Genomic DNA, 15,224 nt, shown 5'->3' with positions numbered 1-15,224 from the left:
GGAAGGGACTTTCCAGCAGAAGAAACCAAAGAAGGTAACTTTATAACTGTACTCCATCAGATATTTTCTCTGTGCTACTTCTATATTCACTCTATAAGACACCTGTTCCTTATGCTACTTCAACAGAGCCCCCTGAACCACTTCTGGTTTGGAGCTGCCTGGTTCATAAATTGTTTGCCCAAATAAACTCTTTAAAAAATTTAGCATGCCTCAGTTTACCATTTAACATGTGAAGAACGTTTTCTTTAGGTCCTGAGGTCCTCTCTAGTAGAAACCATCACACATGCCAAAGAGCAGGTGGTAGATCTTTAGTCCTGGCTCCCCAACACCTTAGGTAAATCACACAATGTCTCTCTTTACCTTGCATTTTCAGCATTTATAACTGAAACATATCCTGTTTTGTTCTTACATATCTCTCAGGGAATTTAACCCATTATTTGGTGCTCATTAAGTGCTAGTTAATTGAGAGGGATCAACAACTAATCAGTGAGCTTTGTGATAATGGTGAATATGTGTTTCCCCAGTCCACAGTAATGGCTTAACATCTCCTAGCTAAGTCCTCCTCATATCACTCTGCCTGGCTTAGGATTAGGAAGTGCCCTAGGCAGGCCTCAGCATTCAGCAAAGTTCTGCTGATTACCCAGGACATCACTGTCCTCTTGACAATGGCCAGATAGACCTGCAGATACAAGTCTACTAAAGTTACCATGGTTGGATGTCCACACTTTTCTCTGTTCTAATGCTTGGGGCTGATTTTAGGATCTTTTGGCGAGGTGGCTGTTTTTATTCTGATCCATCATTTCTGTTCACCACCATTTCTCTGTTCCAACTACATCTCCATGAAGCAAAATAAATGAAACTCTTCATTAGGCTCTATATCAAAGCTAGGAAAAAGGGAGGGCAAAGAGAGATGGGTATTTATGGTATCATAAAAAACTGACATCTCACTAGCCTAAGGTGAAGGAAATGATGCCACAACCCACGTGCCCTCTGGAGTGGAGGGAAGGTACAGCATTACAATAGATCCTCTTCTTCACTCAAACAAGTATTTATATAATTGATCTAGATGAGAAGTCCAAGGTGGTGTAACATGTGTTCATGAGATCTGGCCCTGGAAATTCTAGCTCACTGTGACTTGGTTAAACTAATTTTAACATCCTGTTGCTTATGCAGTGATAATAATACTACGTTATCTGATATTCCTCATTGTGTCTATCCTAAGAACATTGCTGAGAAAGATTTACAAGAACTATGTAATGTTTTGAACAACCAACAATAAAAATTTAAAAAAAAAGAAAACAGTGAGAACTCTTGGGAGACATCTCTTTGTGGCGCTATTATGAGAATAACTACTTTTCTGTGGCTCTTGGTTTGATTTTTATCTTGACACTGTAAATTTTGTGTGGCTGATCATATTTTACTCTAAGATACAGAGCCCTATTTTATATCCTGTGATAGCAAGTATGTAGGATTCTGTGGACACATTTCATGTACCTCATACCTAGCATTATTTTCTTTTAATTCCTTCTTGCCTTAAGTCATTTTTTTTTTCTATATGAGCTCTAAAAGACAATGTGGTATGTTAAGGTTAAATCTTTAGGGTTTATATTCTGCCTTTAACACAGCTTTGTGACCTTTCATTTCCTTTCTAAGCCTTACTTTCCTTATCTAGAAAATTATGATAAAAAGTATCCTTGCTCCTCAGAATTATTATGAAAGAAAATGTGGAATGCGTTTAGCACAGTGACTTGCATAATGTGAGTGTTCTAGAATAAAATACTACCATGATTATTATAAATGGTAGTTTATCTTTTTATTCTTATACACTTATAAGTTGTCCTAAATTCATTCTAGCAGTAAGTACAAAGTGAAAATGTAAAATAAAAGCTTTGCATTTGTATAGCACTTTAACACATTATTTTTCTCTAGTCCCAGAAGCTTACTCATAGAGGGTAAGTAGTTTTCTCAGGATCACACAACTTGTGAGCAAGATGCATGTCTTCTGAGTCCATTGAGCATTTCACCACATCACACATCTTCACTGTGACTCACATTGCCAAAATTCTTTAGTTCCCTGCAACTGCGTGAGCCAGTTTCAAAGCAATTCCCATTTCTGGTAATATGAGCACAGTTTCTAACTTCCCGTCAATTTCCTTTTAAACACTATATAGAAGAATAATCTCCAGATAGATCACAAAAATCCTATTGCAGTCTATTCTTGCCCAGATGCTTCTTTTACAGGATTTTGTTATTTTCAAATACAAATTACATTCTGCCCTCAGTATCTTGGGAATTGATTCCAGGACCATACTTGGATACCAAAATCCATGTATCCTTTTTTTTTTTTTTTAATTTTTGATTCTTCCAAAGTTACTTTACTTGTAAAGTGGGGACAGGGTGTCTTATTTTTTTTTCTTATTTCTATTGTTGGTTGTTCAAAACATTACATAGTTCTTGACATATCATATTTCACACTTTGATTCAAGTGGGTTATCAACTCCCATTTTTACCCCGTGTACAGATTGCAGCATCACATCGGTTACACATCCACTGTTTTACATATTGCTATACTAGTGTCTGTTGTATTCTGCTGCCTTTCCTATCCTCTACTATCCCCCCTCCCCTCCCCTCCCCTTTTCTCTCTCTACCCCCTCTACTGTAATTCATTTCTCCCCCTTGTTTTTTTCCCCTTTCCCCTCACTTCCTCTTGTATGTAATTTTGTATAACCCTGAGGGTCTCCTTCCATTTCCATGCAATTTCCCTTCTCTTTCCTTTTCCCTCCCACCTCTCACCCCTGTTTAATGTTAATCTTCTTCTCCTGCTCTTCCTCCCAACTCTGTTCTTAGTTACTCTCCTTATATCAAAGAAGACATTTGGCATTTGTTTTTTAGGGATTGGCTAGTTTCACTTAGCATAATCTGCTCTAATGCCATCCATTTCCCTGCAAATTCTATGATTTTGTCATTTTTTAATGCAGAGTAATACTCCATTGTGTATAAATGCCACATTTTTTTTATCCATTCATCTATTGAAGGGCATCTAGGTTGGTTCTACAGTCTTGCTACTGTGAATTGTGCTACTATGAACATCGATGTAGCAGTGTCCCTGTAGCATGCTCTTTTTAGGTCTTTAGGGAATAGACCGAGAAGGGGAATAGCTGGGTCAAATGGTGGTTCCATTCCCAGCTTTCCAAGAAATCTCCATACTGCTTTCCAAATTGGCTGCACCAATTTGCAGTCCCACCAGCAATGTACAAGTGTACACTTTTCCCCACATTCTCGCCAGCACTTGTTGTTGTTTGACTTCATAATGGCTGCCAATCTTACTGGAGTGAGTTGGTATCTTAGGGTGGTTTTGGTTTGCATTTCTCTAACTGCTAGAGATGGTGAGCATTTTTTCATGTACTTATTGATTGATTGTATGTCCTCCTCTGAGAAGTGTCTGTTCAGGTCCTTGGCCCATTTGTTGATTGGGTTATTCGTTTTCTTATTGTTTAATTTTTTGAGTTCTTTGTATACTCTGGATATTAGGGCTCTATCTGAAGTATGAGGAGTAAAGATTTGTTCCCAGGATGTAGGCTCCCTATTTACCTCTCTTATTGTTTCTTTTGCTGAGAAAAAACTTTTTAGTTTGAGTAAGTCCCATTTGTTGATTCTAGTTATTAACTCTTGTGCTATGGGTGTCCTATTGAGGAATTTGGAGCCTGACCCCACAGTATGTAGATCGTAGCCAACTTTTTCTTCTATCAGACGCCATGTCTCTGATTTGATATCAAGCTCCTTGATCCATTTTGAACTAACTTTTGTGCATGGCGAGAGAAAGGGATTCAGTTTCATTTTGTTGCATATGGATTTCCAGTTTTCCCAGCACCATTTGTTGAAGATGCTATCCTTCCTCCATTGCATGCTTTTAGCCCCTTTATCAAATATAAGATAGTTGTAGTTTTGTGGATTGGTTTTTGTACCATTTGTCCACCCGCCTGTTTTGGTACCAGTACCATGCTGTTTTTGTTACTATTGCTCTGTAGTATAGTTTGAAGTCTGGTATAGCTATAGCGCCTGATTCACTCTTCCTGCTTAGCATTGTCTTTGCTATTCTGGGTCTTTTATTTTTCCATATGAATTTCATGATTGCTTTCTCTATTTATACAAGAAATGCCGTTGGGATTTTGATTGGCATTGCATTAAACCTATAGAGAACTTTTGGTAATATCGCCATTTTGATGATGTTAGTTCTGCCTATCCATGAACAGGGTATATTTTCCCAACTTCTAAGATCTTCTTCTATTTCTCTCCTTAGGGTTCTGTAGTTTTCATTGTATAAGTCTTTCACCTCTTTTGTTAGGTTGATTCCCAAGTATTTTATTTTTTTTGAGGATATTGTGAATGGAGTGGTTGTCCTCATTTCCATTTCAGAGGATTTGTCGCTGATATACAGGAATGCCTTTGATTTATGTGTGTTGATTTTCTATCCTGCCACTTTGCTGAATTCATTTATTAGCTCTAATAGTTTCTTTGTAGACCCTTTTGGGTCTGCTAGGTATAGAATCATGTCACCTGCAAATAGTGATAATTTAAGTTCTTCTTTTCCTATTTTTATGCCTTTAATTTCTTTCGCCTGTCTAACTGCTCTGGCCAGTGTTTCGAGAACTATGTTGAACAGAAGTGGTGATAGAGGGCATCCCTGTCTTGTTCCAGATTTTAGAGGGAATGTCTTCAATTTTTCTCCATTCAGAATGATGCTAGCCTGAGGCTTAGCATAGATTGCTTTTACAATATTGAGGTATGTTCCTGTTATCCCTAGTTTTTCTAGAGTTTTTAACATAAAGGGATGCTGTACTTTGTCGAATGCTTTTTCCGCATCTATCGAGATGATCATATGGTTCTTATTTTTAAGTCTATTGATGTGGTGAATAACATTTATTGATTTCCGTATATTGAACCAGCCTTGCATTCCAGGGATGAATCCTACTTGATCATGGTGCACAATTTTTTTGATGTTTTTGTATCCGATTCGCCAGAATTTTATTGAGGATTTTTGCATCTAGGTTCATTAGAGATATTGGTCTGTAGTTTTCTTTCTTTGAAGTGTCTTTGTCTGGTTTAGATATCAGGGTGATGTTGGCCTCGTAGAATGAATTTGGAAGTTCTCCCTCTTTTTCTATTTCCTGAAGTAGCTTGAAAAGTATTGGTATTAGTTCCTCTTTAAAGGTTTTGTGAAACTCTGCTGTATACCCATCCAGTCCTGGGCTTTTCTTAGTTGGTAGTCTTTTGATGGTTTCTTCTATTTCCTCAATTGATATTGGTCTGTTTAGGTTGTCTATATCCTCCTGACTCAATCTGGGCAGATCATATGACTTAAGAAATTTATCGATGCCTTCACTATCTTCTAATTTATTGGAGTATAAGGATTCAAAATAATTTCTGATTATCTTCTGTATTTCTGAAGTGTCTGTTGTGATATTGCCTTTTTCATGCCGTATGCTAGTAATTTAAGTTTTCTCTCTCCTTCTCTTCGTTAGCATGGCTAAGGGTCTGTCGATTTTATTTATTTTTTCAAAGAACCAACTTTTAGTTTTGTCAATTTTTTCAATTGTTTCTTTTGTTTCGATTTCATTAATTTCAGCTCTGATTTTAATTATTTCTTGCCTTCTACTTCTTTTGCTGTTGTTTTGGTCTTCTTTTTCTAGGATTTTGAGATGAAGTATGAGATCATTTATTTGTTGGTTTTTTCTTTTTTTAAGGAATGAACTCCAAGCAATGAATTTTCCTCTTAGAACTGCTTTCATTGTGTCCCATAGATTCCGATATGTTGTGTCTGTGTTTTCATTTATCTCTAAGAATTTTTTAATTTCCTCCTTGATGTCTTCTATAACCCATTGATCATTCAGTAACCTATTGTTCATTCTCCAAGTGATGCATGCTTTTTCCTTCCTTCTTTTATCGTTGATTTTCAGTTTCATTCCATTATGATCAGATAAGATGCATGGTATTATCTCTACTCCTTTATATTGTCTAAGAGTTGCCCTGTGACATAATACATGATCTATTTTTGAGAAGGATCCATGTTCTGCTGAGAAAAAAGTGTAACTGCTTGATGTTGGGTGGTATATTCTATATATGTCAATTAAGTCTAGGTTATTAATTGTGTTATTGAGTTCCATAGTTTCCTTATTCAACTTTTGTTTGGAAGATCTGTCCAGTGGTGAGAGAGGTGTGTTGAAGTCTCCCATGATTATTGTATGGTGGTCTATTAGACTCTTGAACTTGAGAAGAGTTTGTTTGATGAACATAGCTGCACCATTGTTTGGGGCATATATATTTATGATTGTTATGTCTTGTTGGTGTATGGTTCCCTTGAGCAGTATGTAGTGTCCCTCTTTATCCCTTTTGATTAACTTGGGCTTGAAATCTATTTTATTTGATATGAGTATGGACCCTCCTGCTTGTTTCCGAAGTCCATATGAGTGATATGATTTTTCCCAACCTTTCACCTTCAGCCTATGTATGTCTTTTCCTATCAAATGCGTCTCCTGTAGGCAGCATATTGTTGGGTCTTGTTTTGTGATCCATTCTACTAGCCTGTGTCTCTTAGTTGGTGAGTTTAAACCATTAACATTTAGGGTTATTATTGAGATATGGGTTGTTCTTCCAGCCATATTTGTTTATTTCTGTTACTAAACATGGTTTGTTTTCCTCTTTGATTATTTTCCCCCCTTTACTGTCCTACCTCCCACTGTTGGTTTTCATTGTTATTTTCCATTTCCTCCTCCTGTAATGTTTTGCCGAGGATGTTTTGAAGAGATGGTTTTCTAGCTGCAAATTCTTTTAACTTTTGTTTATCGTGGAAGGTTTTAATTTCATCTTCCATCTTGAAGCTTAATTTCGCTGGATACACAATTCTTGGTTGGAACCCATTTTCTTTCAGTGTTCATATGTTATTCCAGGATCTTCTAGCTTTCAGAGTCTGTGTTGAAGATCAGCTGTTATCCTGATTGGTTTACCCCTAAATGTAATCTGCTTCCTTTCTCTTGTAGCTTTTAAAATTCTCTCCTTATTCTGTATGTTGGGCATCTTCATTATAATGTGTCTAGGTGTGGATCTCTTATGATTTTGCACATTCGGCGTCCTGTAGGCTTCTAGGATTTGGGATTCTGTCTCATTCTTCAAGTCTGGGAAGTTTTCTCGTATTATTTCATTGAATAGATTGCTCATTCCTTTGGTTTGGAGTTCTATACCTTCCTGTATCCCAATGACTCTTAAGTTTGGTCTCTTAATGTTATCCCATATTTCTTGGATGTTCTGCTCATGGTTTCTTAACAGTCTTGCTGAGCTGTCTATGTTCTTTTCAAGTTGAAATACTTTGTCTTCATTGTCTGATGTTCTGTCTTCTAAGTGTTCTACTCTGCTGGTAGTATTCTCAATTGAGTTTTTAAGTTGGTTTATTGCTTCCTGCATTTCTAGGATTTCTGTTTGTTTGTTTTTTATAACCTCTATCTCCCTGTATAATTGATCTTTTGCTTCATGGATTTGTTAATGAAAGATCACTTCGACAATGAATTACATAGTCTGATTTTACTGTCTAATGTCTTCCTTGAGACTCCAGATCATCTGAAGCATGTATATCCTGAATTCTTTATCTGACATTCCATCTGCTGCAGCTGTTACCTCTTCTAATGTTGAGTTGACCTGCATTGCTTGTGGTCCTTTCTTTCCTTGTCTCTTCATACTGTTAGCGTTTCTTTCTGCTTGGTGAATCTGTTGTGTTATTTAATTTCCCCCCTATATATTTATCTTGCTCTTGTATAGTTGCAAAGTCTCCCTCGCAGGCGCAGGCGGCAGCTCTGCCCCTCCTCCGGCCGCTGGGCCTGTTCTGTCAGTTGCAGGTCTGTCTACCTTGCAGGTGCTGGTGGCGGCTCTGCCCCTCCCCCAACCGGGGCGATGTGTCTACCACGCTGGCGGCCCACTGGGCCTGTTCTGCCTGTGGGTCGCAGTTGCAGCTACCTTGCAGGCGCGGGGGGTTGCTCTGCCCCTCTGCGGGTTGCTGGGCCTTTCCTGCCGGTGGGTCGCAAGTCCGCCTACCTTGCAGGCGCGGTCCCCCAACCGGGGCAATGTGTCTATCACGCTGGCGGCCCACTGGGCCTGTTCTGCTGGTGGGTCGCAGGTCCGCCTACCTTACAGGCGCGGGGGGCAGCCCCATGTATTTTAAAGTATTTTACACATAATGGCATTATGTTCTTCTGTATACTTTAGATATTATAAGAATATAGAGATCATTTAATCTAATATAAATATTGTGTAAGTAGTTTATGTTGTATAGAGAGTAATGACAAGAAAAATGTTAAGTGTGTCCAACACAGACATTATTTTTAAAAATACTATTTTCAATTCATAGTCTGTTGAATTCATAGATGGAGGATGAGGTCCAGCTTTATTATTAATTTTTTCTTCCTTATCTATTATGGTTTGGATCTGTAATGTTTCCCCAAAAGCTCATGTGTTAGACAATGAAGCAACATTTAGAGGTGAAATGATCAGATCATGAGGGCTGTAACCTCATCAGTGGAATAACCTATTTGATGGATTAAAAATTTGAATGGACTTCTCCACAGTAACTGTGGCAGGTGGGGCATGGCCTTGGGGAATAAATCTGTCACTGCTCCTTTCCTCTCTCTTTCTCTGCTTCCTGGCTTCTGTAAGCTGAGTAGCTTCCCTCTACCATGTTTTTCCCCATATAGTTCTACCTTGGAACCAGCCACTATGTATGGACTGAATCCTCTGAAACTGTGAGCCCAAATAAATCTTTTCTCTTTTAAGTTGTTCTTGTCAGGAATTTGGGTCACAGTGATGAAAAGCTGACTAACATACTTCCCTTTTATTCTCTGAATGTGATGTAGCACCCATCCTATCAAATTTCACTTTCTAACCGTCTTCTGTGTGATCTGCTTGCCCAACCAGCCTCATTCTGCATCCCAGAACCAAATGCAGAATAAGATGCATTTATTTTCAATCTTGATGTTTGCAGTTAGTTTTTCAGTCTGAAATTCTCAATCTGTCGAAATGTAGGATCTGCACAACCTGGCTCCCAATAGTAATGAATTTTACCACACTCTGTGCTCCCTGAAAATAGGTACAGGTAAATCCCCCTCACCTTTTGCATTGTGGTTAACGGCAAGACACTGCCCTATATTTGCCTATTCTGAAATGAGATCTATTTCCACCCTTCCTTAATGACTTCCATCTTGAAACCTACCTCATTCATGAGCCTTTTCCCTAATACAGTAGTGGGAATTACATCTTCTCCTTAATTGTCTTGAACCTTTTGACTTTCACATCATAGATCAAATCTATTTCCTACTCCTTTCCATTAAGAAACCTCAATTACAGACAAGACAATATGTTCCTCTTTTTTTTTTTTAACCTTTGTATATGTGGTCCTTGACTCTCTGTTGAAGTCCTAGGACTAGTTCCTCCACCCCCCAAATCCCAGTTCAGACTTTACCTTTGCTACTCATGTTATCTTCTAAATGCCTATGGTTCATATCTCTTTATTTATCATGTTATTATAAATGTGTTGGTAGGGCGAGATTTGAATTTCAAGTTTTGAGTTCTTTGTCTTATGTCACTGGTCTTTTTTGCCTTCTCCCTGCTCCACAAATTTTCCTCAATTTCTAGCATAGGAGTAGGCATTGAATAAGTTATTAATAGATATTTGTAATTAATTCCTATCTGGCCTCTTCTCTAGAAAAACAAAACCTTACACTCTTTCTAAATATTCCTCATAATATGGCATTAAATTCTTTTAGATATAAAATATAATTGTTGATATATTAATTGAACTATTCTAATGGTTAGCTTTATCATAGTTTTATATTCTATTGTTCTTTGCCAAAGGACTTGTTCTGATTTTATAATGGGCTTTAGAATAATTTTTTAAATTAAAGGTGAGTTCAAAGCTTTTGTATAAATGCATCAAAACACTCCTTGCTGGATCATCTTTGCTGGGGAAAGATGAAATGGGTAATCTTTTCATGTGGCAAATAACTTTAATAATTGCATTTATCCTAGTTTTCTGAATTCATTCTCTGGGATCTAAAGAGATAAGGAATGTTTATTGACAACCACAAAAGTGACAGAAATGGACAGTATGTAGCTGAAAATCACTGAAGCATCAGTGGTCATAAAAAAGTGTCCCAACCCCAATAAAGGAAGATAGGCTCCCAACTTGGGGAGGCCATCTAGCCTAACCTGAAATGTTTAATACTTGTTTCAGTTATTGCTCATGAACACACATGAGTCAAGCAAATCTGCCCCCCAAATTAGGTCTTCAACCCTCAGTGTTTGAATACAAAGTCTAATTGTATTATTGTTTTTATAGTCATAATTACAACCCTAAATGATCTGACTTCACAAAAACATTCTTTACTTTCCCTAGTTACCATCATCCTTTTGCTAGTTTGCAGTGATCTATAGTATCCCACTTATGGTACCTCACCCTCTATCCAGATGTGAATCAGTGGTGCTTACTCAGAACACATAAGATCTTTTGTCAGTTCTCTGTTGGAACTACCCAAGGAGACTAATACATAATTCTTATTTGTATTTTTTGTTTCATGTATGTGCAAACACATAAACTACATGTACCTATAAACTAGCAGAACAGTTTTTGTTTAGGGGAGCCAACATTTGTATCTGTTATCATTTTCTTTCTCCCACTTCTCATGTAAGATATGTAACTGGTTTATCAAAGAGTCTCATCATGGTGACCCACAAAGAATTACTTCTCCCCCCTCTCCAATATCTTTTGTGTTGTATAACATAAAGTCAACTTGGCTGTCCTGCTTGGTCACATACTAGTCCAGAGGTTTCAGTGAAGATATATATTCTTATGTGATCTATATATAGTTTTCTGGAGAACCTCAACCCCAGCACATCTTTTCACTGTTATATTAAATCCTCTTTCACTCACCTACTGAGTAAATAATACCTTGAGGCTCTCTTTTCTGGATTCCATCTCTTTTTGGTAATTTTTGGCTCTCAAAATAACCTCAATTTTGAGACTCACTTCTGTCTCAAACTTCACTCAAATATGCCTCATCCTCTTACTTTAAAGCTGGCCAGTCCTCTTTTAGGTTCAGAGGCCAAGGGGGAGGGGATTTATGGTCTTTTCATACACAGCCCTAATCATTTCTCTCTCTGAATTTCAACCTTCCTTCATCTTGCCCTATGACATCAGAGAAGCCTGTTAATAGAGAGGATTTAGACTAAGCACTGCCCCATGTTTGGGCCTTAGAAGGGTACTTGGGCTAGTTTAGATATTTATGACCTCTGCTGGAGGTCATAAATTGGCTTCCTCATACATTGTTGCACATGGTATCCCAGGAATCATGCCAAACCTTGCCCTTCCACTCCTGAAAATCCTCTCCTTAAAATGCTATCAATCATACTTAAATACGCCATTCTTTGACACAATTTCTGAAGTTATAGATGGATTATGCTGTCTATTTTATACATGAATTAAATCACCAAAATATAATTTGCCTAGAGTTATCAGGATTTGGTGAAGAAGCTAGAAATGTAAGGAATTCCACACTCATTATCCTATATACAGGGTAGTAACCAATTCCAGTGAACAATGGGGAATGCTAATTTCATTGGTCTCAAGGATAAGACACAAATTATTTTGGTGGGATGATGATTTGTTTATCCTTATCTGCAAAGTCACCCTACCTCAGTTCCTAATTTCTACCCTCCTCCTCAAAGCAATAATAAAATATCCTTTTTTTTTTTTTTTTAAATTAAAACTCTGACACGGAGATGCCCTGAGTATTTCTCGTGGCTGGATATTTATTCACTTGGCTCAAAAACAACCAGGGCAGCCTGAAGGTTACTATCTCCCTGCTGACATTTGTGTTCATTTGCATCCTAGAATCAATAGATTCCCCTTTCACAGATGCTCAGCAGGACACCAGAGAACTGAAATAGATCTTGACTCCATTTTCTCTCTAGGAACATTACTCCACCGTCCCTTAAAGCCAGTGGACTTCAGCAGGCCTTTCACTTTCAGAAAGGTCCTATCTAAAAGTGGGCTCCATGTCAGGACAGGATCACCCTGAAATTCCACAGAACAAGTTCCTCATACTCACATCAGGGAAGAGGAATAGCACTAGCAAGAATGGATTGCACTCCTGAGTATCTCCAACATTAGACACTTGCAATCTTGCTCTAGGGCCCAGAATATTCTCCCTGGAGCTAGAGCTCTGCTAGCACTATAAATGTAGGCAATGCTGTTGAGTAGTTAACAAGAATAAAGTCAGAAAGGAGAGACTGGCATCTATTTTCTGTCTGCTCAAGCCCTTATGAGTCATTTCCTTAGTGTCTCCTCACAAAGGTATTAATAGCTTTTCTATTAGCACCACGTTCCCCATCACACTCTTTCTTCCTCTCAGTTTCTAATCTTCATTTGCAATAAGGTGGCTGCCATTATTACTGCCTCATGAGAGAATCAAGGTGCAATTTTTAATCCTAGTTTTGAGTCTTAGCTGCAATTCTGGGTCAATAGTATGTGTCTACCTGGACATCCTGCAACATATACAAATAGACTTAGGACCTAGAAAAATGTTTAATGATGATATTGATAAATCCTAAATAGTTTATAGTTGACATGCTGTACTCTCCTTGAATATCATGATACTTAACCTTTAGCAAAGAGAACAGAGGTAGATGTTTGGGCTGAGAGTGAGCCTGGACAGCTCAGAACCTATGGAAGTACCACAATGCCAGGATTTTGTAGCCTTTATTGGCAAGTGTGGTCTAAAAATGGAAAAGGAGATTGGGGAACATGGGATGAATTATCTGGTTTAGCTGTCTACATTGATCTTACTCACCAGATAATTGCTTAGCACCTTCACTTTCTTTTATTGGGAATCACCTCAGAGTATGATTGCTCTGTAGTCTGTTTTAATGTACCTTTGATATAGAGACAGCCAGCTATACCACAGTGAAAGCTTCATGTCACCACCAGTAAATAAATAGGGAAGATAAGATGAGACAAAGCATCACATAGCAATTGCGAATGTAATCGTGGGAGGAAAAAAATGCCTACCTATTTATTCTGTTCCTTACTTCCGTGAGAATTCATTGCTGTAGCAACACATTAAGTCTTCTTTCTTACATCTTTAGTCAACATAAAGTGGCATAGCCAGTATCAAGTATTGAAATTCACAGAAGGTATTAACAATAACATGGCATTTAACAAGACAACACAATAAACAGATCCACCTACTAAATATACCTAATGTAGCATCTGTTTCCAGACATTGCTCAATGCCATTTAGAATCTGTTCTCATTTCGGCTGATCTCATTGTAGGAAATATAAAACTCAAGCATCAACCTCCTCTGTGGGGACAGGGAGATCATTTACTCATAGGTTGCAGAGGGAATCTGAATAAGAAAGCTGGGTTCTTTATCACCTTCCCGACCCCCCAATTAAAACAACAGAAATGTGAAATATTCCAAAATTCCTCCTATTAGCAATTTCTAGTTTCCTACTATTGTGGTTAGAAGACACATAAAACTTGTTTTGCAGTCCAGCATATGATCTATCCTGCATACACTCGAGAAGAGATTTGTTGTTGAATGGAATGTTCTGTATGTGTTTATAAAGTCCAAGTTGTAGTTCAAGTTTCCTTACTGATTTTCTGTCAGTATAATATGTTCATTATTCAAAGTGAGGTGCTGAAGCCCCCTACTATTATGTATTGCGATATTTCTCTCCCTTCACATCCATCAATATTTTGTGATATTGCTAATTATCAGGAAAATGCAAATTAAAACCACAATAGATATCACCTCATACTTGTTAGGATAAATGTTGGCACCAAGGTAGAGAAGAAGGAATCCTTATAGCACTGTTGGTGGAAATGTAAATTGGTAGAGCCATGGAAAACAGCAATGGAGCTCCTTGAAATCCAGAAATCCCACTTTGAGGTATATATCTCAAACTAAGTCAGTCTGTTAAAGAGCTACTTATAGTCCATTTCTTCACTGAAGTATTGTTCATAATAGCCAACAAACTGGCTATGATGTCAGAAACTGTCAACTTATATACCTCATTTTCATCTGTCAGTGGACATATTACAGCCAAGAATTGGAAATATCCTAAGTGTCCATCAACTGATGGATAAGGAAAACAGGGTACATACACATAGAATAATATTTAATCCTAAAAAGAATGAAATCCTCTCATTTGTCAATAATACAGATGGGCCTGGAGATCATTACATTACATGAAATAAACCTGATGATATCATTCTTACGTGGAATCTTGAAAAGTTAAATTCCCAGAAATACAGTATGGAATGTTGGTTACCAAAGGCTAATTTTCAATTAGACAAGAAGAATGATTTCTGCAAAGCTATTTCACAGCATGTGACTAATACCTAGAAGAATAGAATTTACATGTTCTCATCATAAAAATAAGTATGTGAGATGATGGATATGTTGATTGATTTAATTATTCCATAATCTATACGTACAAATACATATGATTTATACATGTCAATAAAAAGGTAAAGTTCCTATAGCTATCTATCTAATCCGCTGATCATCCATGGCCTTGAATCACTTGAAATGTGGCTACACTCAATCGCAACATATTGGAAATATTAAATAGATACTAAGATCCACTTATTTAGTACAAACAAGTATCAAATATCTCATTCAATTGTGTTTGATTGCATAATAGTACTATCTCAAACATAATGGGTTTGTTACCTGTTCAATGTACCTTCCATAAAATTTAACATAACATGCCTAGCTCACAATATTTTTCTCTGGGACAATGCTGCCCTGGAGGCTGGAAGCACGTTGCTAATCTTTCTGCTTTTCTCTCCTGAAAACTCTTGTTTTCCTCCTTCCCTCTGATTCCTTGCCACTCAGTTTGATGTTGGCTGCCACTGGTGTCGCTTCTTTGTTCCACAACTCAGGAAGAGAAATAGAACAAAGAGGAGGAGAGGGTAAGAAAGAGAAACAATAGATGAATGGATTAAAAAAGTGTGGCATTTATACACAATGGAATATTACTAAGCACTAAAAAATAACAAGATCATGGCATTTGCAGGCAAATGGATGGCATTAGAGCAGGTTATGTTAAGTGAAGTTAGCCAATTCCTAGAAAACAAATGCCAAATGTCTTCTCTGATATAAGGGGGGTGACTCAAAA

This window comes from Marmota flaviventris, chromosome 4 (assembly GCF_047511675.1).
Source record: "Marmota flaviventris isolate mMarFla1 chromosome 4, mMarFla1.hap1, whole genome shotgun sequence".
Taxonomy (NCBI): domain Eukaryota; kingdom Metazoa; phylum Chordata; class Mammalia; order Rodentia; family Sciuridae; genus Marmota; species Marmota flaviventris.
This window is presented reverse-complemented; position numbering follows the sequence as displayed.